The following is a 27,078-nucleotide window of genomic DNA, read 5'->3' on the forward strand; positions in this document are numbered from 1 at the left end:
ATTTTATATATGTGTGTGTGTATTTGTAAGGCATATAATAGAATATGATATGATAATATTATAATAATATATAGCATAGCCGGACCGTGGTGGCGCACGCCTTTAATCCCAGCACTTGGGAGGCAGAGGCAGGCGGATCTCTGTGAGTTCGAGACCAGCCTGGTCTACAAGAGCTAGTTCCAGGACAGGCTCCAAAACCACAGAGAAACCCTGTCTCGAAAAACCAAAAATAAATAAATAAATAAATAATATATAGCATATATTTAATATGTAATATATAAACATTACATATATAAGTAGTAAATATATTATTCATAAATCAATATGATATATAAATAATATAATAGACTGTGATAGGATTTTTGCCTTCTTATAATATATATCTATACATATACACATTTATATCATTATATATTTTTTATAATATATACACATATATTCTATGCATTATATATGCAGGTGTGTATATATGTACACACAATGTATACTTAGAGCAAAGCAAAAAACAATCTCTCATTTTCTCAGGGTTTTGTGGCCAAGGGTAGTGTTCCAGTGGTGTTTTGGAGTTTTTGTCCTCTCCCTCCCTTCCTCCTGATCTCTCCTGCTTCTACCTAGATCTCCCCTCCTTTTCCCCTCTCACCTCATCCCCTGTCCCACCAGAGTGAAAATAACAGGCCCTCCGGTGGAAGAGGTTAGCAGCCCTCTTCTCCCCAGGCCAGTGGGTCTGAATGGTCCCAGCAAAAATTTAGAATGAGGGAGTGGCACATGAACTTAAGATGGAAGTTCAGATCCCTAGAATCCGTGTTTGCTGAGGTGGACCAGGCAGCCTGCCTGGAGTTCTAGCCTTGGAAGGTGCAAGCAGGGGAATCCCAGAGCAAGCTCTGGGTTTGATTGAAAGACCCTACCTCAGTGAATAGGGTAGAAGAGTGATCAAGGATGAAGCCTGACATCACACTTGGCCTACCACTTGCACTTGGGCACGCTGTGCTCACCCAAACACGTGCCAACGGCAAAAACATGCATCCGAGCAACACGTGCATTCATAAAAATGGAAAGATAGTATTTAGATGTTAGATTTCCGTTTCCTTAGTTCATTCCCAAGAAAGATCATAGTTATGTAGTCTTTAATTAGGGTTCTGTGTAGGTTGAAGTCACACAGCCGGGGTTCAGGTCTGGTCTCTGTAGATGGGCATGGTGGCACATGTCTGTAATTCTAACACTCAGAAAGAGGGCCAGTTCCAGAATACATATGCACGCATGCGCGTGCACACGCCCTCACCCTCCTAAGCTGTACTCAGACAAGCTCCTAAATGTTCTCACCTATAAAATAGGGGTGGCGATGCTGGTGAGGGCTGGTTAGTCCCCGGTAGAAACTCAGCGTGAAGCCTGGCACAAAGGGGAGGCTCATGCCTGCTCCGCGGAACAGCACCCACCCTCCCTGACAATCCTGCAACCACACAGCCCAGTCTCCCCTCTCTACTGTGATGTGTCATCGTTTATTTGCAAACATGTCTGTTTGATTTCAAATGGAAAATGCTTTGGGGTTGCATTAAAAACAAAACGCATTCAGGGGGGGAAAAAGAAAGGCTGGCAGACTCATTGTTAGTAAACAGCAAAATATTTTTGAAGGCTAGATGCAGACAGCTCAGATGCTAGAGGGCTCAAATTGACAGACTTTTGATAACAGAAGACAAGCTAACAGGGGGACCCTTCCAGAGATTTAATAACCGGAAATGTGAATCTCTCCTCCCCCCGCCAGGGCTCAACACTCTACTTGTTGTGAGCCCAAGCCCCTATCGCTGTCCATTCACGGAATCCTGCCCAATCCTGATTATTCCCATAATTCATTAATGATACTGCAAGTTAAATATTAAATTATTCATGCGAACAACACGGAGAGAGCCAAATGCAAAAGCTTCCTGTCAGGCATGCTGGCTGTTCAGTCAGCTGTTGAAAAGGAGGGGAAAGAGATTAAGACCAAACCAAGATCCATAGTTCCCATCGTTGTCGTGGGTACAGAGCCTTCAGAATTCTGGGAAAGGGAGGCAGACCCCGTGAGAGACAGCCACAGTCAGAAGCGTATAGTCTGGATCAGGAAAGTCAGTCTACATGTTTCTCTCTTTCCAGCAGCTGTGGGAAAGGCCCAAGAAGAACGAAGCCATCTTTTGTCCTCTTTGCTGGATGCTGGAGAAACAGAATCACATCAAAGCCTCACCCTCATCCACCCAAGGCCAGAGAGCAAGCCCTGAGGAAGGTCATATCCCAAGCAGGGGTCTCTCCGCCCTCCAAGGATAGTTCCTCAGAATGAGACCTCACAGGCTGAAGGCTGTTCCAGGGATGAGGTGAGGGTCCCCTCAAGAAAAAGGGTCAGCTCTTCCGCTCAGCCGCTCCTTCCTTCACTGAGGTGTCCTTGCCATCCACTGCCTCAGCGCCAGGCTCCACCTTCGGCTCTCCTCCCTCAGGGTGATCTCCAGGTTTCTGGGACTCCACTACGACTTTGGAGACTTTGCTTGAATGGCATCCCATCTCACAGGGACTCAGAGGGCCTGGTGCTCTTCGACCTCGTGAAAGGAGAAAGGTTCGTGTGATGGAGGGAGCCTCAGAAGCCAGAGCTAAATAACCCTTCCCCAGTACACTGTTGCAGAAAAAGCCGGCATGGTTTCTATGGCCACAAGGAGACACCCCCTGGCCACCACTGTGAGGGAGGCAGGACTTGGAGCACTGCCCTTACAGCTAACTGGCTTAGTTCCGGCTCTATGAACCACTCCTTGCCCTTGATCTTTATTAATTTCTTTACCGATCGCCCACCACCTCCACCACCGCCACCTAGTTACAGGTAAACACCAGCCTACACCTTCCCAGACAGAAAGCAGTTACCATGCAACAAGCTGTGGCCTCCTTCCTTGTCCCTGGGGCCCATCTACTCCTGGGCCTCACAGACCCCCTGCCTGGAGACCAGTGGAACTATCCTAGAATATCTGCTCTGTAGGCTCCCAGGGTTACCCAAACACATAACTGAAAGCGCTAAAGACACGGGGAGGGGGAGGGGCTGGGTGCCAAGTGCAGTTCACATTCCTTATCCAGTTTACAACCCTGACACGCAACTTCTAGTATTCAGTTGTTCAAGTATCATTGAGCAGATGGAAACACAGAGGCAAAGAAAGATGGAATCGTCTAATCTGTGGTAGTTATGAAAGACCACAAGCTAACAGACCTGGGAGTTAACCCCCGTCATCTGGCTTGCTTTTTGTTTTAATACAGAACCTACATGGGCAGGCTGCACTGACCGCAAACCCATGGTCTTCCCGGATCATCCTTCCCAGTGTTGAACGACAGGTGAGCATCACTACAGAATGTGGCTCCTTCTCTTCATTACTTTGAGATAGGTAGATAGGTAGATAGGTAGATAGATAGATAGATAGATAGATAGATAGATAGATAGATAGATAGATAGATAATTGATAGATGATAGATAGATAATTGATAGATAGATGGATGGATAGATAGATAGATAGATGATAGATAGATAGATAGATAATTGATAGATGATAGATAGATGATAGATAGATAGATAGATAATTGATAGATAGATGGATGGATAGATAGATAGATAGATAACAGATAGATGGATGGATGGATAGATAGATAGATAGATAGATAGATAGATAGATAGATAGATAGATAATTGATAGATGATAGATAATTGATAGATAGATGGATGGATAGATGATAGATAGATAGATAGATAGATAATTGATAGATGATAGATAGATAATTGATAGATAGATGGATGGATGGATGATAGATAGATAGATAGATAGATAGATAGATAGATAGATAGATAGATAGATAGATAATAGATAGATAGATAGATAGATAGATAGATAGATAGATAGATAGATAGATAGAAAAGTCCCTATCAGGTCATCTTCACACACTGTCACAGATGTTTTGGGCTGAGTTGGCTATCCTTGAATAGTTTGTTGGATGGCTTGCTTGGTTTTGTTGTGTGGTTCTGAAGATGGACCCCTCACCCCCTTGCATGGCTGGGTAAAGCTAACCCTGAGCAGCAACCCCAGTCTGTCATCCCTCTTTAAATCTGCAGGGCGCAGCTGCACTTTTAAGCTGAGGCGTGCACGCAGCATGAGTAACTAAACGAGAAATGCAGCTGGTGACACTGTTTGGGGGAGGTTCTGGAACCTTTAGGATACAAGGCATACCCCGAAGACATAGACGGTTGGGGCAGGCCTTCAGGTTAGAGCCCCGCCTCCATTTCTGCTCCCCACTGCTTGATCCACACAGGATGAGAGGGAACCCCACCACACAGTCCTTCCCTCAGGAACCCCATGACTTCCACCCTTCAGAGCAGGGAAACGGAGACAGGGCCATTCCTTCCTTCTGTCCGTTGCTCTGACAAGTGTTTTGTCACGGGGATAAGAAGAGTGGATGACGTAGATAGGTGGAGAGCTTTGGAGCTATGGATGAGCTCATTTCCTGAGGGAAACCCTGGGTCACGACGGCAGTTCAGGGTTCCTGTGTCTGCGGTCTTTGCTCATTTACCTTCCAATCACCTCGCTTTCCTTCCTAACTCTAACAAGGGCATCATAATTCTTTTTTTTTATTACTTTTTTTTTTTAGCTTTTTTGTTTTTTTTGTTTTTTGTTTCTTGAGACTCTGTGTAGCCCTGACTATCCTGGAACTCACTCTGTATACCAGATTGGCCTCAAAGTCAGAGATCCACCTGCCTCTGCCTCCCAAGTGCTGAAGTTAAAGGCGTGCACCACCACTTCCTGGCTAGATTATTTTTTATTTTATGTAGATGACTGTTTGGCCTCCGTGTATACACACCACCTGCAGCCTAAAACTGGAGTTGCAGATGGTTGTGAGTCACCGTGAGGCTGCTGGGAACTGAACTCGCACCCTCTGAAAGAGCAATAAAGACTCTTCACCACTGAGACACTTCTCCAGCCTCGGGGCTTCATAGTTCTCACCCAGCTCCTAGGATGCTGGAGGGAACATCAAGTCAGTCTACGGAGCAGCTTTTCAGAACACAAAATCTGCTGTGATTCTTTGCTGACTCCCTGGATAGCCATCAAGGGTGACTTCGACTCCATTGCTTTAGGGAGGGCAAGTATTTGCTGCCCTTGGATCCCTTACAGAAATCCCCCTGCTGCTCCTCACGACCCTACTGTCCTTTGAGAAAGAGCTGCTTGCTAATCCTCTAGAGTTAAAATCAAGACCATAGTGGTCGGGTCAGTTGCTCCACATTTGAGGTCGTGAACTTGAGCATTCAGCTCCTGATACAAACTCAAGATTTGCTGCCTCCAAAGCCTATGATCTATCTCCCTCCCCACCGAGGCCCCTCTGCCTTTCTGCCTCTGCCAGTCAATTCCTTTGCCCCTCACTGGGCGGGGGCATTCACTGATCTAAAAGACCATGGCAAAACTCCCCTGTAAGTCACCTTGCTTTGAGTCAACGTCTTGACAGCTTGGCAGAGTGACAGAAAGACATTGTGATCTCCTCTGTTTATATCTTCCATCTTCCACATACATTCCAAAACAGACCTCAGGAGTGACAGGGTAGAGGCGGGAACTCCGTTTAAGGTTAACCCTCTTTTTTTTTTAATTAATTAATTTATTTTTTTTATTGAGAAAAGGAAGAAAAAAAACAAGTTTCCACCTCCTCCCAGGGTTAACCCTCTTTTGAAAATTAGGATCCCAGGCCAACAAACCTCTCCAGATTAATCATACTGATCACAGGTGATCTCAAGAGAGGCAAAAAGCCCTCATTCAGAGAGAGCTTGGTGTGTGAAGATGCCTGGCAGGGAGAAATAGACAGAGAACCCTTGGCCAAGTAAACAGGGTAAGAAATCTTAGCTTCCCTGTTTACTTGGGACCATTTATATAAGCCATGAGGTCAAGTACTAAATTAGCTTTCATTCAAAAGTTCTTGAGAGGGCTGGAGACATGGCTCAGTGGTTAAGAGCACTGGCTGCTCTTCCAGAGGTCCTGAGTTCAATTCCCAGCAACCACATGGTGGCTCACAACCATCTGTAATGAGATCTGGCGCCCTCTTCTGGCATGTGGGCATATATGGAGGCAGAATGTTGTATACATAATAAATAAATAAATCTTTTAAAAAAAAGTTCTTGAGAAATTCAAGGCACTAGCACTCTACATGAGGAATAAGGTTCACATCATGTGTCACATCGAACCTCTTCCTCAACTTCCAGATAGAGATTTGCCTCTGATAGAGACTGTCATTTGCCAGTCTGTTGGCTGGCTTGGCACTAGAGATATTGCCAGACAGCCATTGGGTTAGACCAAGCCAAAGGTGGGTGGGATATGAGCAGGACACATTTTAAATACTTTCATCCTTAACCTGCTTCCTAGCCAGGAATGGTAGGTAGTACATGGCCTTAATGCCAGTATTCAGGAAACTAAGGCAGAAGGATTTTGAGTTCCAAGCCAGACTGAGCTACATAGCAAGAGTCTGTCTTGAAAACCCAAGGGCCAGGCTTATGACTCAGTGGTTTCTTGCCCTTTATATGTAAGAACCTGGGTTTTATCATCACTGATGAAGAGTTGGAAGAAGAGGAAGAAGAGGTTGAGGTTCTGGACTAGTTGAGGTTAACAGTCAGGAAAGGTTAGAAACATGAACAGGGCGTGGTGGCCCTGGTGGTTGGGTGTGAAGGCTTTTAAATCACGGTTTCCACAGAACAGTCTCTTTGTTGACTTTATCTATAGCAACTGTTAACTGATTAACTCCCCTTATCGCTTCCGCCTCCCCCTCCAGCCTTTGTAATAAAATTAAGATATCTCAGAATGTCTTTTATCAATACCTTCAATACACACACACACACACACACACAGAAAGAGAGAGAGAGAGATTGATTGATTGATTGATTGATTAGAAAATTTACCAACACTATCATGTTTGGATAAGACTGTGGATGTAATCGATCCTATACAGCTAGTAAACCAAAATGCTAAGGCACTTGGGAAACTGCTGGGCAGTTGTTTATAAACACACACTAACCACAGGGTATTTATCTGTATTGCTGGGTGGTTGGCCATCACAAAATACTGCACAGAGTTTATATAACAAGCATGAACCTCACAGTTTTGAAAGATGAGGGGCATGGTCGTGGTACCAGCACCTCTGGTTTATGATGAGAGTTCTTTTTCTACATTTATAAACACCTCTACCCCCTCCTCATGTGCTCTCTGTCCTTGAATACCCCCATGCTCTCAGAAAGAAAGTGTCTTCTCTATATGTAGTCCTGACTGCCTTGGAACTGACTATGTGGACGAGAGTCATTTCAAAGTTATGAGGATCCTCCTGCCTCTGCCTCTGCCTCTGCCTCTGCCTCTGCCTCTGCCTCTGCCTCTGCCTCTGCCTCTGCCTCTGCCTCTGCCTCTGCCTCTGCCTCTGCCTCTGCCTCTGCCTCTGCCCCTTCCTCTGCCATACTGGGATCATAGGGATTATGGGATTACAAGGATCTCAGTAGGACCCTTGAATACCTCTCTGAAAAATAGAATGATAGGCATGTGCTCCCACTCCCAGGAGCTCAAATTTCTTTTTATGTATTTAGTGTTTGTGAGAAATGCTGTGGATCGTGGTGTGTAACTGTTTATTTTTTTACTCTTTGGGGGCCAAACACCCAGTTCCCAAATAAATACACAGAGACTTATTCTTTCTTATGAATGCCCAACCTTAGCTTGGCTTGTTTCTAGCCAGCTTTTCTAACTTAAATTATCCCATTTATTTTTAACTACATTTTGCCTCTGGGCTTTTTACCTTTCTTTATTTTATATATCTTTCTTTCCTTCTTACTCCATGACTGACTGTGTGGCTGGGTGGCTGGTGCCTAGTATCCTCCTCTCCTTCACCTTTTCTGACTCCTTGCTCCCTTCTCAAGCCTAGATGAATCGTGAATGTAATTAATCTATCTCCTTCCTCAGGCCAAACTGCTGAGATCCTGTCTTACTTATCATTTCTTCTCTCCACCTTCCTAGTGCTCAGAGGCGTGAGCTGAAACTGCCCAGTTTCTGTGGTTAACTAGTGGCTAGTTTTGCCTCTGATCTCCAGGCAAGCTTTATTTATTTATTTTTGCTTGTTTGTTTAGTTTTTTTTCAAGACATGGTTTCCCAGTAGCTATGGAGCCAGTCGTGGAACTCACTCTGTACATCAGGCTGGTCTCAAAGTCATAGAGATATGCCTGTCTCTAAATCAAAAGGTTTTAACCAACATAGAAAAACTATATGCAATAAGTATAATAACTATATACAATTATATACAGGCAATAATTATATAAACAATGTCTAGTCCATTAACATTTGACAAATTCAGAGAAAAATACTCCATTATTTATCCTATCTTGGTGAGTTCAACATGTTGTACCTAACTCACTTTTTCTTCTAACTTGTATTACCAACTCAAAACTATCCTTTTGTGGGCTGGAGAGCTAGCTCAGTGGCTAAGAGAACTGCCTGCTGTTCCAGAGGTCCTGAGTTCAATTCCCAGCAACCACATGGTGACTCATAACCATATGTAGTAAGATCTGGTGCCCCCTTCGGGCCTGCAGAATACTGTCTATATAAGGAATAAATAAATCTTCTTTTTTTTAAAAAAAATATCCTTTTATGTCTCCCAACCTTATATACTTTACACCTCTTTTGTGAGTTTCTTTTCTTTAATATTTATTTATTTATTTATTATGTATACAATATTCTGTCTGTGTGTATGTCTGCAGGCCAGAAGAGGACACCAGACCTCATTACAGATGGTTGTGAGCCACTATGTGGTTGCCGGGAATTGAACTCAGGACCTTTGGAAGAGCAGGCAATGCTCTTAACCACTGAGCCATCTCTCCATCCCTTTTGTGAGTTTCTTTTCTAGATTTGCCAATAAGGAAAGCCATAACTATAGCTATCTAGTCTTCAACTCCATCGAAGACCTTAGAGGTAAATAATATTAACTGAGTAAGCAAGAAGCTCAAGCAAATGACTGCCCAAAAATGTAAAAAATGGCAGAAACAACTGGCTGCCTGTACAATCCAAGATTCCTCTGTAACATTGGAACATCCATCTTTGGTCCTACAGGCCTAGCATATCTGACAGACTTTTCTGTGAAGCAGGATATTCTGAAAGACTATCCTATTTTGTCTTGGCAAAGTTCAGCAGTCACTTTCTTTGTGTTCTGCTTATCCAATTTGGACAACATATTGTTAGTAGTAGAGATAAAGGCACTTTCTTGCCAGTGGCTTACTTTTTACACAAAGAAAGTAAACTCTGGAGTTTCTTCAATGCCCAACATCTTCTCTGAAGTAGATTGGCACTTCCAGGAATAGACATGTCCCATTGTCATTAAGAAGAAGAAGAAGAAGAAGAAGAAGAAGAAGAAGAAGAAGAAGAAGAAGAAGAAGAAGAAGAAGAACCTTATGTTATTAAAATGCCTTAAATGTGATATTCTATTGATCTCTGAAGTGTTTGAAGATCACCTGTCTTCCTAACATGATTATAAGTTTGATTATAATAGCCAACTAACTACTAATCCGCATTTCTTTATTATCCTAAAAAGCTTGTAATAATAACTTTTAGGGACTAGAAATTTACATTAAATTGTTAAGTAAGTTGTATAGGTGCGATATCTTAAACAAGAGTAGAAAGATAGGTACTGTCCTTAGGTTCTAATAAAAATAACCTCAAGTAGGTGTGGTAATGCATATCTTTAATCCTAGCAATCGGAGCAGAGGAAGGCAGCTCTCTGTGAGTTCAAAGCCAGCCTGGTCTACAAAGTGAGTTCCAGAATATCCAGGACTGTTCCACATAGAAATCCTGCCTCGAAAAACCAAAATAAAAATAATAACCTATAATTTGTTTCAATATACAAAAATCCATACCAATATAAAATATTTAAGACTAATAGTTGCTTTTGTTGGTTTAAAGATAGATTCAATAATCCTTTTATCCTATCATTGCTATATCCCCCTTTGTCTTAAAATTACTTCCTGATGCCTGCATGTGATGGCATCTTTAGGAGACCCTGAAAAAAAATTAGAATAATTATAAAGTCCTAGGAGAACTACCTGTATCATTTGTTGTCCAGTCTCTGAATAATGGGAAAATGCAGGTCTTTTCTAAGTCCTGGCTAGAGTAGACTGTGAGGCTGGACCATCTCAGCTAGCCACCTAGAAAATACCCTGAGCAGTTTGTAGTCCAAAACTGATCTTTGGATGGTGTTTGTTGGCTTAGTGACATTTATAATAGTCCTGGTGGGATCATCATTGTGGCAGCCCCAGACTTCTTCTGGAGACTTCAAAGGTCTCTGTTAGGCATGGTCATAGTTCAGTGCAGATAAGTTTAACATTTTAAATGTAGCATGCAGCAGATCTTGAAGAGGTTAAAGAGCCATAATTTGTTATGTATATCCAGAGCACAAAAACTTGATTCCTAGTTACCTGGTAGAGACTCAAACCTGAAATCAAGTACAGGAAGCTACATGAAGCTTTTTTCCAGAATTAGTTAGTACTCTATATGACCATTAATGTCATGACAAAAACTTTAATGTATATATTTTTCAGGTATTTATACCTTAAGAAAAGTTTCAAAAAGTCAAAATAAAAACTCAGAATTATGAGAATAGTGGCAATAATAGAAGAGTCCCTTAATTTTGGTTTTCTTCTGCCCCATATCAGGTAGTTCTTCTGACATGAGACAGAGATTTGGATTTTCTTTTAACAAGCATGCTTGAGTTTAGAGAAAGAACCACACTCCAACTCCAAAATCAGCTTTAGTCTTTAATTAGACTGGGATACAAAAAGATTGTTTGTATTACATGTCTGTAGAGAACAGCAGAAACAAACGTTTGGAAAGATTTATGAAATTTTATCCTGTTGGAGATGTAATATATGAATAGGCCAATTTACTTTTTATCTTGGGACATTTTCTCTGGATGATTTGTCCTTTTTCTTCAGATGTCACATTTGGCCAGTGGTCCTTTTGTAGATACCTTCATTCTCCAAGAAAGACAAAAACAAAACCCTTCCCCAACCCTAACTCTGGGGAGTTTCCCTTTTGGCAAGTTATATCTAATCAAATGCAAAGCATTAGTTATAAGTCAGTTTTGATTGACTGGCCACACTATTTGATGAACTATTACATCTCCTAATCAAGGGGTCTCTCTTGTTCAAATCTAATCTTTATAATAAAGAAAATTTCCTAAAATTTTTGTTTTATCTTCTAAAGCTGTTCTATCATCTAAAGCAGTATAGTTTTCTATAATTGACATTAGGTCCTTTCGTTGCTCTGGGGAGGAGTTACCCTCATGGTGAAAGACTGAACCAAATTTGACATGGGGCATGTAAGAGGCCCCCAAAGGCATTTCCCAAAGGCAAAGGGTTACCTTGTCTGTCCCTTGTTGATCTGCATTCATTGGTCCAGTGTCTGCCTTTGCCACAGCTTCTGCATGCTCCAAAAGGGAGGGGTGTTCTGTTTGGAGTATACTTAGAAAAAACATTGTTTCTAGGAATGCCTTGTTTACAGCCCTGTAGAAGGAACAGCGAGCTGCGTTTCCTGCAGCCCGGCCCCGGTGCCTGGCTAGTTTATGCCCCGAAATAACAACACACAAATTGTATTCTTTTAAATACTGCCTGGCCCATTATATCTAGCCTCTTCTTGGCTAACTCTCACATCTCGACTAACCCATTTCTAATAATCTGTGTGGCACCACGAGGCAGTAGCTTACAGGAAAGGATTTTAGCCTACGTCCATCTTGGGCGGGAGCTTCATTGCGTCTGCTCACTTTCCTTCTTCCCAGCATTCTGTTCTGTCTTTTCTGTTGTATCTTTTATCATAACATGGCTACTCACAGCTACCTGGTAAAACAGCTGTCGGCAATTATCCTGTTTTACAGAAAGGACAAATAGCAGACTTTCCCAGGCCTGGCCACAAGAAAGGAATTTTTGCTTTGATCTCAGTCTTGGGATCCTCTAAGGCTAATAGACACTTAAGTCTAGCAATGATGTAATCATTTGAAATAATGCTGAAAAGCCCATAAATACCAGGAACCTCTGCAGTTGCTCAGGTACCAGGACAACGCCCCTGAGCCCATCGATATAATGAACGTCGTGATCCTCCTTTCCATGTCTGCTGCAAAGCATGGCAGCTTCCCTTCGTCAGTTTCCGACGGCAAAAACACGTTAAACCATGAGACAAGTCAACCTGCCCTTAAGCCTTTGTCACACCTACAAGAAAACTAACTCACCCCAGAACGAGAGAAAAAGAGGGGAGCGGGAGGAAGGCAGAGAGGGGAGAGAAGGGGAAAGGAGCAGGAGAAATTCCCAGCCTAGAGCTCAGCAGAAAGGCCAGGTGGACCTTCTGCATGGCCTTCAGCCTTTGCCTAACATCTCACTCGGTTTTCTCATCAGTGGAGGGTGCTAATAATACCTGTGTATGGGCTGGAGAGAGGGCACAGAGGTTAAGATCACTGATTGCTCTTCCAAAGGTCCTGAGTTCAATTCCCAGCAACCCCATGGTGGCTCACAACCATCTGTAATGAGATCTGCTTCCTCTTCTGGCCTGCAGGTATCCATGCAGACAGAACACTGTACTCATAATAAATAATAAAGAAAACATTTAAGAATATAGTAACTGTGTCCTGAGACTTTAGGAATGAATTGATGGGATAATGCCTATGACAGCCTGCTGGTGGACCTTATACCTTATAACATATAAAAGGATAAGCATTTTAAGGGGGCTACAATTTATGATACGGCTCAGTCAAACCTGGTGACCTGAGTTGGATTCCTGGGAGCCACATAGTAGGAGAACTCTCACACCTTGTCCTCTCATTTCCACACACACATCCCATGGTGTGCAAGTATGCACGCACACACACACACACACACACACACACACACACACGCACACGCGCGTACACATGCGCACACACACACACACACGCACGCACGCACACACACACACGCACACACACACTAATCTAATGTGGCCATAACAAGGTTCAATGTGAAAGTATTTGCAGGTGTGGACTGTGCATTAGTTGCTTGTCTTGTTTCTGCAGCAAAGACAGTTAAGGAAGGCAGGGTTTCTTTGGCCTCATCTATTGCAGGTACGATCCATCATGGCAGGGAATGCATGGCGGCAGGAGGGGGAGGTCGATCACATCACATCCACAGACCAGAAGGAGAGAGATGAATGCTGGTACTCTTTCTTCCTTTTCATTCACTCCAGAAGCCCAGCCCATGTGAGGATGCTGCCCACAGTTAAGATGGATCTTCTCTCTTCAACCTAATCAGTCATCCCTAGCTTGTCGCCTACGTCCTAGGTCCTGGCAAGTGGACAATATTAAGTTTCACAAACCCAGACCAGAAGGGGTCCAATCACATTCCAGCCATGTATAAATACCCTGTGGCTCCTAAAGTCAAGTTGTCACCCAGCACACTGGACCTGTCTCACAAGGACCATGCACCCTTGCTGGGATGGGTACCCAATCCCTGGCCTCCTCGGTCCCTTTGGCATCTCTGCCTTCTCTAAACTTCCTTCTACCAGGTCCTGCTGCCAGTCTGCCTGTGTCCACAGACCCCTATTTCTACACCTGTCACACTGGATAATAGAGGGGTCCCCTTCTTCCCTGTGCATTCTCGGTTTACAAGATGAATGTATTGTTTCTTTCTTTCTTTTCTTTTTTTCCTTTTTGGTTTTTTGAGACAGGTTTTCTCTGCAGCTTTGGAGCCTCTCCTGGAACTAGCTCTTGTAGACCAGGCTGGCCTCGAACTCACGGAGATCTGCCTGCCTCTGCCTCCCAAGTGCTAGGATTAAAGGCGTGAGCCACCACCACCTGGCTGAATGCATTGCTTCTTACATAAAAACTGGGTAACATCTCAGAACATAGTAAACTTATTTAGGAAATAATCCACAGGAAATGATGAGCAGAACAAGAAACTGAGAACGAAAGCGCCTGGTCCCTTGGTCAAGGTCTGCTGTACACACTAGGAACTGAGCTGTGCAGGTGCTCCGGAGTCGAGCCGGAGGCACGCTGGTGACTTCAGCATTACAAATCCTGGTTTCGTCACTGTTAATATGAGAAAAATAGTAGTGCCTACTATGTAGGGTTATTGTGAGGCTAAATTAACTCGAAAGTCCTCGGTGTCTAATATATTTTAAAGATATCGGGGCCAGAGAGGTGGCTCAGCAGTTGGGAGCACTTGCTGCTCTTTCAGAGAACCCAAGTTTTAATCCCAACATCCACGCCAGTGGCCTACAGCCTCCTATAACTTACTCCAGCCCCAAGGGCCTCTGAAGGCAGCCACACAAATACATGAGTGGGATACATTCACACAGATGTGCACATGGATATGTAAGAAGTGGGGTTTTTTCTGCAAAGATAGTAAGCCTAGCTTCTAAACCTTCCCTTCCCCTTGCCTCATTAGCCAATCCCATCAGACCAATTGTGGCCAATGGGTTGATTGGCCGTCATTGCCTCCATCAGAAGCAAAAGACAGAGGCCATCTTGCCTGACTGTGTTCCCTGACCCAGTTTGGGTCCTGATGGCAACCATCCTTTTTACAAAAAGAAACTGCCTTGTTTGTTCATGGGTGACGTATATGTAAATAAAAATAAATCTTATTAAAAGTTATTATGACTGTTTGGTGCTTGCGCAATTTCCATTTTGCAACAAGGTCTCTTGTAGCTCAAGCTACTTCCTCATCCTCCTGCATCCATCTCCTTTACTGCTGGGATTAGAGGCACCAGGCATCATGCCTGGCTCTGGTCTTACCATTGTTGACATTATTTCTACAGATCACACTGTGCCATCCCCCCAAGAAACCACAAGCTAAGAGGAAACACACGTGTTGAAAGTTGCAGTTTCCAAAGCAGCATGGTTCAACAGAATAGGAAAAGGCTAGGAGACCTTCCGGGGGGAAGCCCTAGGTGCCCCATCTCAGAAGGTCATGATGCCAAGCCTCAGACTCCCTCCCAGAGCAAAGCAATGATCTAGGACTTTGCCCAGGCACGCACTGGGATGTGGCAGAGAGGAGAGAGCTGTTGTGGGGACCAACCAGGGCAGTGGAAGAGACTCAGAGGCATTTGAAAGCAAAAGAAGGGGAACTGACCTGCCAGCTGGGCCTCCCGCCCCCTGTCAGCACTTCTCTGGCTTGCCCATCTTCACCACGGCTCGACCCGGCAACAGGCAAGCTGAGACTGGCCCTCCAGGACACACCTACCGCCTGTCCCCCCTGCCCTTGCCCTTCTAGGCCTTACCCACAGGTCTCACCTTCTGCCTACCTCTGCCTTTGATGTCCGCACAGGCGCAGAGTCCACAGATGAAGGGGGCACACGGGACACAGGGTGACGGAGATGACCGCGGAGTGGTGTGACAGGGTGCACGGCCGAGACTTGACTTTTTGAGGATTGCTTCAGATTTTCCACTGGTGACACGATCACCAAATGTCACGGGGATGACTGCCAGGATTAAAGGAAGTTCTTCATCGAGCTTAGCAGCTTGTGCATCTACCGTCTGCCCCTTCTGCCCCCGGGGTCCTGTAAATAGGTATCATTTTATAAATACTGTACTTGACATTGAAGAACTCAGTTGCATCACAGTGTGTGTGTGTGTGTGTGTGTGTGTGTGTGTGTACACCTGTGAAGTGTGTCAATGTGGGGGCAGGTATGTAACTCAGGGGTAGAGTACTTGCCTAGCATCCTTGAGGCCCTGGGGTCCATTCTCACCACAACAAATCATTTAGATATTACATTAAAAGTAAATTGGAAAAAGGCAGAGACTTTCAGAAAATAATAATAATAATAATGTTTTTTTTATAAATTGTCTAAAGGTGGGCATGGTGCTGCACACTTTTTTACTCTCGGGACTCAAGTTAAGGCCAGCATGGTCTTCAAAATAAATTTCAGGTCAACCAAGGACTACATAGTGAGACCCTGTCTCAAAATGTGTTGTGTGTGTGTGTTTGTTGAAGAATTTCCAACAATTTGATCATATTTTGAACATATTTCACCACCCAACTCCTCCTAGATCCTACTCAACTTCCTGTTGGTTCTCCCTTTCTCTCTCTTCTCTCTCTCTCTCTCTCTCTCTCTCTCTCTCTCTCTCTCTCTCCTCTCTCTTCTCTCTCTTATCTCTTTCTCCTCCCCTTCGGGTGTGGAGCCTGCCCTAGAGTATGTTTGATAAACCATGGAGTCAAACCATTTAAAGAAAACTTACTTTCCCTCTCCTAGTGGCTATCAAATGCCGGTAGTTGCCCAGCTAGGTGTGGAGTTCCCTGGCCACCTTCCCACTCCACGCTGGGACTTAGCTGGGTTTGTGCTTGCTCACTGCCTGGTGCACGCTCTGAGTTCCCACCCGTGTGCAGCCAGGGGGCAGAGGTTTTGTGTTGTACTTGGTTGGATCCCTCGTTTGCTCGAGCGTCTGGTGTATAGGGGCTCGGATAATATTCATTTAAAGAATAAAAGAGACATAAGTGCATTAAATAATTCACCATTTACTGTGTGTGGCAAGTACTTATACCAGTTGAACTGTCTCTGAGGCTGGCCTGGAGTTTATTGTGTAAACCAGGCAGGTGGAGAACTCACAGAGGTCGGCCTGTTTCTGCATCAGCGTACAACCAACCCCTACCTACCCCCAAACTCTTTGTTCTTACTGTGTATTATTTTGTTTGTTTTGTATTTTGCTAAATCCACTATTTTTGTAACACGTGTTCTTTTTTGAAAGCCATGTTCACCATGTCTTCATTAGGAAAATACTGAAAACCGCTGGGGGGAAAAGATGGACCTGAAGGGGCCCCTCCGCTCTGTGAAGCGCGGTAATGGCACTTCCGTGGACAGTGGTCTTCATTTAGCGTCATCTGATCTTAATTATCAGCTAACTGGGTCTCAGCCTGGAGCTGTTATTCCCTCCAAACAAGGAAGACATTTGGAAATCTGAAGGGGTATTTTTTTTGGCGTCCCAGTGATGAAGGGGGTGGCTGCTGGCACGTAATGCTAAGGAATCGGGGTTGCTGTATGACCTGACCTCCAGTACCAGCCAAAGACACGCTAATGAGGCTCTGCGAGAAACACCACCTGGGTGGCCAACTCCCGAGGGTTCTAATTGTGTCTCGCGGACTCCGCCCCCGTTCTGGCACAGACGAGTGTTTCAGACAGGTCAGCCTAGGGTAACGGAGGGATCAAGCAACAAGGGCAAGGGTGGGAGGTGACAGAAAGGGCTGCTGATAGGGACGGGCTTCCCTGGACTTGAAATAAACCCAGTCCTAGGCATCTTCGGATGCTCCCAGCGCCTTTAAAGGAGAAGCCGTGCCACGCTAGGCTGTACTGAAGGCTGATGGTGGAAAGGAAAGATCCACGAGCCCTGCCAGGAATATCCCAAGGTGGATCCCAGGTCAGAGGCCCCGGCCTGACAACTTCTTCACGCCTCTAAGAAAAAGTACGGCAAATTCCGTTCCTCACGCTCCCCAAGGGGTGAAGGTGGACCGGCCCAGGCCGGATCTGCGCCCCCGGGCTCCGCCGTGTTGGAAGCCGCCCACGTGGGAAGGCCCAGCTGCATTTCCGCCCTGCACTGCGCTCGCACCTCCCAACCCCTGCCCGCGCTACTGCCCCACAGCCACGAGGTGGCGCCTGTGCTCTAGTGGGCGCCTGTCTGGAGCCGGCGAGGGAGACAGATGGAACCGGAGTCGTAGGGTTCCGGGGACTGGAGGACAGCGCCGGCAGCCAAGGTAGGATTCCTCGGGCGTGTCCCTAGAATGTCTGAGGCTGGGGTGGGCTGGCCGCCGCGGAGCTCCGTTTGCGGTCTGCATTGATGACCAGCGAGGACAGAGCGGCCACATGTGCTGTTGCCTCAAGAGGACCTGGAGCCCCGCAGTCCCAGAGCTGGGCCTAAACTGAACAGAGCCCCAGGTCTCTGGCTAGCACCCAGACATCCTCCACGAGCCTGGGCCTCGGAAGGCATGCCCAGCCCCCGCACAGTAAGTCCCCAATACGGAAAGGAGGTACTGCTGTCCCGAGGTGCCTCCAGACGGAGCTGAGGGGTGAGCAGAGTGCCGGGCACTTCTCAAACTTGGGCATGCATTGGCTGTTGGTAAGACATGCTGCTGTCTGGGTTCCATACCCCACCCCTACCCCGAAACCCAGCCGTAATTGGTTTGACTTGGACGTGGGGATCTGAATATTAAGAACTTCCCCCGGGATCCCAGCTTGCAGCCAGATTTGTAGGCCCTTTGACCGAGAGAGTTCGAGAAGAACCCAGGGTGTCTATTACAAGCCCGGAAGGCTTCTCCTCTTCCCTCTCCTCCCTCTTTGCCTTTTCAGCCAGCAATTACCTCTGCCTTTGGGCTGTCAAACTCCGCGTGACAAGCCAACACCCCACCCCAAAGGGTGGAACTCAGAAGTGCCAGAGAAAAGAAAGCCAATCTTGTACCGTGTGAAAGGGCTCCCCACGTTGGTAGGAGAGAGGGGGTCTCCCCCACCCTAGTCCTAGATAAGTGCAGGAGCTGAACCAGACTGCCCTCATTATTCTGAGAAATGGAGCCAAGTCAGCCCGGAAGAATCTTTCCTTCTAGTAAAAATGGCCTCGTGTATCTTATGTAACAGCCAAGTGCTACCAGCAAGAGTCTGGACTCTCCAGATCCATCCCTCCCTTACATATGACCTTAGCTAACTCACTGAGCCACCCTCAGTTTACCCATCTATAAAATGGGTACAGCAGCATACCACTCTTATGGTTGCTGTGGGAACCATTAAGACTGAGAAAGCCCGTGTTTATCGAGGATTCCATGCCAGGCGCTGAACTTCCTCTGCACTGTCATCCTGAACCCTCACGGTAACCCACAGGGTAGCAGGTACCGTACCCCATCTGATAGCTGAAGTACTACCACAGACACCCCACTTTGTTGTCTAAAAGGCTGGTGCTCAGAGAGCCCAAAGGACTAGCTGAAGGCTGTAACGTGATTAGAGGCAGATTCAGGGCTAGCAATGTGGTGTCGCTGCTGGAGGGTCTGCCAAGCATACATGAGGCATGCACACAGACATGAGACACACACGCATACATGAGGCACACACGCATACATAAGGCACACACACAGACACCTCCCTCCCCCCCAGAAGCAGATCCCATTTTTGTGCCCTGGGCAGCCTGACTAGCCCATGTATAAAAGGAAATCAAATAATGAGGAACGTGGGGACAAACACCTAGACCAGGGTGGACCATGCTGTGTCTCCCTATCCCTTATTCATTCCCATGGACACAGGTAAAGTCCTTCCGTGGGAGTTCCTCAATCCCTCAGCGGAAGCATAAACATTACCCAGTACTTACTGCGTGCCAGCAGGTTTCCTGGCACTAGCAGTAAAGTGTGGGTAAGAGGGGGTAAGCCAGCCGTCGGTGAACTCACACCCAACAACGAGAAAAGCTAGAAGCACAGAGCATCAGAAATGTTGTCACCCAACACTCCTGCCCCGAGCTGAGGTCCAGCAAGGTTTGTCATCTCCTTTCAGCTCTCGATCTGCCAACAGTCGCTGGCTTATGATGGCTCAAGTTCCGGTTTTCTGGCTTTACTATGGATATACAAGAGCCGCGTGCGCTTTGTACAATGTGAACTTTACTTCGGTTTCGGTCTTCATCTTTCCTTGGACCAGCAGTTCGCAGAAGGTTCATTTCTTGTTAGTTGGGGCAGCCGCAAGGAGCTGCATCTCTCAGGCAGCCATGTGATCAGAAGGGGAAACCCCTACAGGCTCCAGAGGGCCCTGTTGCTGAGCTAGCATGTTCAACAGGTCTGTGCATGCTACGCACCTCCGACCTGCAATGTTTTTGGCTTCTGGTTGGTTTGTGGATACTGAGGTCCATCGCAAGTAGAGGTTATTTCTGTAAACTAGTATGTGTTCTCTGGTCTGTTGGGTACAATTTCTTGTGCACGTTTATACTTTTTCTTGGTGACGTGGCTGATGATTACAGTGGTCCTGGATCCTAGTGCCAGAGTGCTGACTTGATGTCCCAAAGCACAAGAAGTCAGTTATGTGTTTCGTGAGAGGACTTATGTTGGGAAATCTTCCTTCAGACAAGGGTTGCAGGCTGGGCTGTTGGCAGAGGGCAGTGCTAAGGAAATAGCATATATTAAGTATGATCTCTTCAGAGCGGGGGAAGTAAGCTAGCATGTCCAAGGCCCTGGGTTCCATCTGCAGCACCACACATATGCAGATCTTCAACCATTAGATAAAGCCAGGTTGTGTGTTGATCTCAGGTGGGAACAGAGTGAGAGATGAGGTGCCCTAGATACAACGCACAAACGTGTGACGGTCTGCCTGTGACCAAGATGGGGGTACGGTTAGAGACTTCTGCTGACCCAAGGGGCAGGGAGTGTGGTCGTCAGGGGAGCAGAGCTGCACTGAGACAGAAGTGTGCTGAAGGGAGGCCGGGCCAGGTGGCGTCGTGCTTGGTGGCCAGATCTTATTTCATCCGATAAATTCAATAATCCTGGAAGCCTGGGCGGCACCATTTCCACCTTTGACGGATGACAGAATCAATGCCCTGTGCCGTTAAGAGAATTACTCACCGAGTGTGATGGCGCACGCCTTTAATCCGGCACCCAAGAAGCAGAAGCAGGTGCATCTCTCTGAGTTTGAGACCAGCCTGGTCTCTGTTCTGCCTGCATCATGATCCCCCAAGAGACCCCAAGGAGTCTGAGTTCGTATGCAAAAACAAGGAGGCTTTATGGCAAACTCAAGCTTGGGCTCTCGTTCTGACGTGACAATTGGATCAGGGAGAGCCCCGAGAGCTCAGCTATGGCAGGGTTTTTAAGGAGTAAAGGATGGGCGGGGGAGGGGGGAATTCCAGATTCAGATGGGGGTTGAACTCCTGATTGTCCAGGAATGAGGTAACAGAAGTCTTGTCAAACGGGCTTTGGTACTAGCGTTGCTGTAAGGAAATTGGCAACCTATATACAAGTCAGATAAGCTTATCTTAATGTTCTAGGGCATCTAACACTCGTTTGTCTCAATTCTGATTGGTCCCCCACAGGGTACAGTCTGTGGCTTTTCCTGGTTATTGTAATGAAGGGGCCTAGTCCCAGTATTTGTTAGTCTGCAGCCTGTCGTGGCTACACTGATGTTCAGTCTATGTACTGAATTCCAGGACAGCCAGAACTACATAAAGAGACTCTACAGAGCTAGTTCCGGGACAGGCTCCAAAGCCACAGAGAAACCCTGTCTCGAAAAACAAAAAAAAAAAAAAAAACAAAAAACAAAAAAAAAAGAGAGAGAGAGAGAGACTCTAATTTAAAAGTAGATAGATAGATAGATAGATAGATAGATAGATAGATAGATAGATAGATAGACAATAGAAGTACTCAAAAATCATATAGTTAGGATGTCTGGAGTTGGGATTTAGGACTGTAATCCTAGTCTTGGGAGGCAAAGGCAGGAAGATCGTAAAGGGTAGTCTGAACTACTTAGGGAGTTCCAGGCAAGCCTGGACTATAGCGTGAGACGATGTCAATTTTGATTTATTTAACTTTATTTTATGTGCATTGGTGTGAGGTTGTCAGATCACTTGGAACAGGAGTTACTGACTGTTGTGAGCTGCCATGTGGATGCTGGGAATTGAACCTGGGTCCCCTAGAAGAGCAGTCAGTGCTCTTAACCGCTGAGCCATCTCTCCAGCCCGATGATGTCATTTTTTTTAAACGTTAATCTGCAGGTGAATAACAACACAGCCCTGCCCCCCCCAAGTGTCTCCCCCAGCCACACACCAGCACCTCACCCCCACCCTGCAGTCTGCCTTCTACAGTGTTCAGCAGACTGCGGGTCAGACCTCAGGTACCCCTGCAGATTTGGTTTGACTAGGGGAGGCACTGATGACTGGCGGCCGAGCTGCCAAGCATGAATGAGACCAGCAAGACAACAGCAGGAAACTCGTGTACTTTTCCAAATAGAAGTATTCCTCGTATAAAGACATCAGTGCCTCCTTGCAAGGCTCTGGGGTGAGTGCCTTGGGCACAGAGCACCTCGGATACGGGCTCACAGATGTACTGGCAGGGATGGAGAAGCTCTGATTCAAGTGTCCCTGAATTGTATGGGCTTGGCGTTCAGAACCCGATCCGATCCGTGAATAGCCAGGCCTGCCTCTTGTCCCTCCCTATGAACCAGGGCTCTAGTCACCTTTTCTGTGAAATTCTTGATCTTGGCTAACCAAGATAGTTGTAGTTATCCAAGTCTGCCCCTGTAGAGTGAACACAGCCTCAGAGGAGGGTTGAAGAAATGAATCTAGCTTTTCGGTCACTGAACTTGGGGGGGGGGGGAGTTGTATAATTGAAAAGAAGGCTTTAAAAAATTAAGAGTCTGGGTATGGTGGCTCATACCTGCAAGCTTTGTATCCAGGAGGCCAGAGCTAGAGGATCCTACAATCCAAGGCCAGCCTAGGCTTGAACTCAAAACCAAACAATTTAAAAAAAAAAAAAAATTGTAGTGTTAAGAACAAATTCAGGCCAGGCGGTGGTGGTGCACACCTTTAATCCCAGCACTCAGGAGGCAGAGGTAGGTGGATCTCTGTGAGTCTGAGGGGCCTGGTCTACAGAGTTCTAAGACAGCCAAGGCTGTTGTACAGAGAAAGGTTTTCTCAAAAAACAAACAAACAAAATAAAAAAAAAAAACAAAAAGAACCCTAAACTCCCCCAAAAAACAAACCAAGAGCAAATTCAGGACCTTTCCTGTGCTAAATGAGCCCTCTATCACTGAGCTACTAAGGTCACCAAATTTAGCTCCCCAAGCACCCCCCACCCCCACCCCACCATCCCTAGAGTATCCCTGTGTTATGCAAGCTGACCCAAATTCCTGGGGTCAGGTGATCTTCCTGTCTTTGCTTCCTAAGTAGTAAGAACCCTAATTATGTGCCTCCCACTTGGTTGGCTTCATGGAGTTTTTTTGTTTTGTTTTGTTTTTTTTTTTTTTTTTTTTTTTTGGTTTTTCGAGACTGGGTCTCTCTGTATCTTTGGAGCCTGTTCTGGAACTCGCTCTGCAAACCAGGCTGGCCTGAACTCACAGAGATCCGCCTGCCTCTGTCTCCTGAGTGCTGGGATTAAAGGCGTGCACCACCACCACATGGCCTTTTGTGTGTGTGTGGGGGGGGGGGTTAAATGTATCTTAAAGTTTTACCTTTTTAATTTTTTAACTTTAAGGTAGAAATCCTTAGCTCACAAGCTACACAAGGATGGGCAGTGTCCAGATATGAGCTAGGGTGGTCTTGTAGGCTCTTGATCCAGAATTTTAGGGCCTCAAGTTCAGAGGGAAGTGTCAGAGGGAAGAGGCAAGGTAGCCTAGGGTGTTTCCCCTGGAGTCTGCCGTTGACCCTGGGTTGCTGAGAATTCACCGTCTCAGACACATCTGGCTGAGCAGCTGTTAGGCATACTCTGTGGCCTGAAAATGACCTACGGCAGAAGGAAGTGGGAGGCACCAGAGCCTCTGGGTGCTCTGGGGAGAAGGGACAAGGCAGTCACAGCATCTGCTTACATGGGATGTCTGACCTTGCCCTCTGAGGGTGCCTCTCATTGGCTGGTTTCTTGTAAGATGATTTGGGTGGCACCAGAGATGGTGATTGGGATAGACAGGGCTTTTCCAGTCTGTGGTCTCCCTCCTGCGCTGCCTAACTTGCCACCCTCAGGCCTCATCTCTGAGGAACAGGTGCTCCACCACACAGGCATTTCACTTCCTTGACTCGCCAGATTTTTCTTTCTGACTGCAGCCGATTAGTAGAAGGCTCTGGGAAGTGCTAAAATGTTCCGGGGCCCCAAGCGTGTGAACCAAGAGTTTGCGCTCCCAGCCCTCTGTGACACTTGGCTTCTCCCCGTTTTAATTGGACAATATTCTTCCAGGGGAGTGTTTAACAGGCTGGAGTAAATGTGATTATTTAATAACATTGCTAAAGTCATTACAATTTATGCATGATCCCCATCACCTAAGAGAACAAACCAAAAGTAACCAGGATGGTATCCTCCTCTTCCAAGCCAATGCAGGCACTCAGAAAAGAGGATCCCATGTGCAGACAGCCTGGACAGTAACAGTAACAACTGAACCCTTGGGGGAAGGAACAATTTAGAAACATTGTATCATGTTTATCTTTATACTTGCTATCCACACAGGCCAAGCCTTACTTGGGTTTGTAAGTGTAGAAATAATACAAAGTTGCTTTTGAAATGAATTACTCTGGGTGAACTCTGGCAGGAAGACTGGAATGAGATGCTCTGAAGAGCATAAGAGTCCGGCAGTGGCAAAAGTACCGGCAGTGGCACACACCTTTAGTTCTGGTGCGCAGGAGGCAAAGGCAGGGATTGAGGCCAGCCTAGTTTGCATAGCCCGTTTCTGACCAGTTTCTGGCCAGGCGTGGCTACTTAGGGAGACCCAGTCTCAAAACAAAACAAAAAAGCAGGGCAGGCCTAGTGGTCTTGCATAATCCCCAGTATTCTGGAGACAAAGACCTTGTGACCAGGACAAGCTGCTAGCTGGAATCAGCCGAATCCTGTTTCAGCAATAGATTTCACCTCAATAAATTTAGCTGGGAGTGAGCCAGAAAGACCCTTGAGGTCAGCTGGGGCTTGCGCATGAAGGGGCTCCTGCGCACAGGTGTGCATCTGAACGTGAGCCTACATAATACAGGTACACATGAAAATCCAGTTAATGTGAGGTGGGGTGCGCACACCTTTAATCCCAGCACTCGGGAGGCAGAGGCAGGCAGATATCCATCTCTGAGTAGAGAAAGAAAGAGAGAGAGAGAGAGAGAGAGAGAGAGAGAGAGAGAGAGAGAGAGAGCCAATTAATGAATTAATTAACCGGACTAGGGTAATGGTAGCTATGCCTGTAATCCCCATCCTAGAGAGGCAAGAACAGAAGAGCTCGAGAGATGGCTCAGCAATTTAGAACACTGCCTGCTCTTCCAGAGAACTCAGGGTCGATTCCCGGCACCCATAGGCAGCTCATTACCATCTGTAACTCCAGTCCCAGAGGACCCAAGGGCACCAGACCTACACAGGGTAGATAGACACACATGTAGACAAAATACCAAAACATATAAAATAAATAAGCTTTTAAATTAGCAGCAGAGTGGTGGAGGAGCATGCTTTTAATCCCCACACTCTGGAGTCAGAAGCATGCAGATCTCTGAGTTTGAGGCCAACCTGGTCTAAGAGTGAGTTGCTAGACAGCCAGGGCTACACAGTGAAACCCTGTCTCAACCCTCACCCCCAAAACTTAGAATGTGCAACAAGAACATAAACTAAATTAACTGATAGAAATCATATGTCACTTAAGAAAAAGTGTTAACCAGTCTAGAGTGATGGTTCAGCAGTTGAAGAGCACTGACTGCCCTTCCTGAGGACTCGGGTTTAGTTCCCAGCACCCAAATAGCAGATCATAACTCCCTGTAACTCTGGTTCCAGGGGATCTGATGCCCTCTTCTAACATCTGTAAGCACCAGGCAAGCACACGGTGCATGTTCATACATGCAAGCAAAAATGTTCATATATATATATAATAAATAATTTAAATTTTTTTAAAAAGATGAGTGGTATAAGAATTTGCCAGGTGCTGGCAGTGGCCGTGCATGCCTTTTGTACTCTGGAGGCAGAAGCAGACAGATGTCTGTGTGTTTGAGGCTAGCCTGGTCTACAAAATGCATTCCAAGACAGCTGGGGTTATTATACAGAAAAACTTGAAAATCCAAATAATAGTATAATAATAATAATAATAAGCTAATAAGGCTGCTGTCTATGGAGTACTTGCCCTATGTTCAGTGCTTTTTAAAAATATGAAACAGTTCATTTTATTTATTTGTGTAAGGTGCTGGGGATGGAACCCTGGGCCTTATGCAGCATACTAAGCAAGTACTCGCCCATAAGCCATGTTCCATCCCCAGACCTTGTCAGTGTTCCTTCTCCTCCTCTTCATCGTCATCATCATTTTCTGTTTTGAGGTAAAGTTTCACTCTGTAGATCAGGCTGGCCTCAAAGGCACAGATATCTCCCTGCCTCTGCCTCCTGAAGACTGGGATTAAAGACATGTGCCACCACACCAAACCAGTCCTGGTGGTTTTGTTTTTGTTTGTTTGTTTGAGACAAGGTCCCACTGTGTAAGCCCTGACTGGCCTCAGACTTCATTCTTCCAAGTGCTAGGGTTACAGGCCTGTGTCTCCTCACCTGGCTATTTAAATTGTCACATAGTAATTGAGTGTGTTTATGGGGTGTGATATACTACTTCAATATTCTTTTATAGTATATGATGTTTAAATTAGATTTTGCTGTAACTACGTACCATTTCTTTGTGATTGTCATGGTAAGTTCGAGGTCAGTCTGGGTTACACAATGAGACTCTGAAAAATAGCTCGAGAAATGGTCCGGTGATTAAACGCACTTGCCCTTCTTCCAGACACCAGGGCTGTATCCCCAGCACCCAAGCCATAGGGCTTCTCACAACTGCCTCTAATTCTACCTCCAAGGGGATCGGATGCTTCCTGCCCTCACCGGGCCCTTGAACTCACATGCACATACCAGTAATTAAACTAATAAAAATAAATTTGAAACAAACAAGCACACAAAAAGTGTGTCTCCTGTGCAGCCCTCTTCGTGTACCCACCCAGCCTTCCCTCTGCCTTTGTCTACCTGCCACCAGTCTCTGGTGACTGCTGCTTTCTTCCCCGCTTCTGTAAGACTAACATTTTAGGGGCTTTCTTTCTTTTCTTATTTTAGCTTCCGTATACGAGTGGGAACATGTAATATTTGTCTCTCAGCTTCTGACTCATTTCACTTAACATCATATCCTCCAGGCTCATCCACATGGCCATAAATAGGAAATTAATTAATTCAACAGTGTCTCCTGTAGCCCAGACAGGCCTTGACTTTAGTTTAGCCCAGGTTCTCTCAAGAACAGGAGTTAGAGATGTAACCAACCACACCCAGCAAGTAGCAAGATTTTGTTCTTTTTTTTTTCTTTTTGTGGCCGAATAATATTTTGTTGAGTATACATACCACATTTTCTCTCGTTTTTATTTGTGTGTGTGTGTGTGTGTGCG

At 45.8% G+C, this 27,078-nt stretch overlaps 1 protein-coding gene and 1 long non-coding RNA gene across 5 annotated transcripts in view; one reads left to right on the forward strand and one right to left on the reverse strand.

Moving 5' to 3' along the window:
* Nucleotides 1–1,477: 1,477 nt before the first annotated feature.
* Nucleotides 1,478–2,688, reverse strand: LOC142852934 (uncharacterized). Its single transcript, XR_012911030.1, has 2 exons — nucleotides 2,317–2,688; nucleotides 1,478–2,184 (listed from the first exon to the last, which is right to left on the reverse strand). It is a non-coding gene; the product is annotated as an uncharacterized LOC142852934 (long non-coding RNA).
* Nucleotides 2,689–17,661: 14,973 nt separating this feature from the next.
* Chd9 (chromodomain helicase DNA binding protein 9) overlaps nucleotides 17,662–27,078 on the forward strand; it is a 220,642-nt gene continuing 211,225 nt past the window's right edge. For 2 of the 4 annotated variants that reach the window (XM_075976847.1, XM_075976854.1), the window contains exon 1: nucleotides 17,662–17,749. The gene's annotated coding sequence lies outside the window, so the exon portion shown is untranslated. Of the gene's footprint in view, nucleotides 17,999–27,078 lie in introns of all 4 variants that reach the window. The other 2 variants (XM_075976851.1, XM_075976849.1) reach the window with 2 other exon arrangements.

This window comes from Microtus pennsylvanicus, chromosome 6 (assembly GCF_037038515.1).
Source record: "Microtus pennsylvanicus isolate mMicPen1 chromosome 6, mMicPen1.hap1, whole genome shotgun sequence".
Classification (NCBI taxonomy): Eukaryota; Metazoa; Chordata; class Mammalia; order Rodentia; family Cricetidae; genus Microtus; species Microtus pennsylvanicus.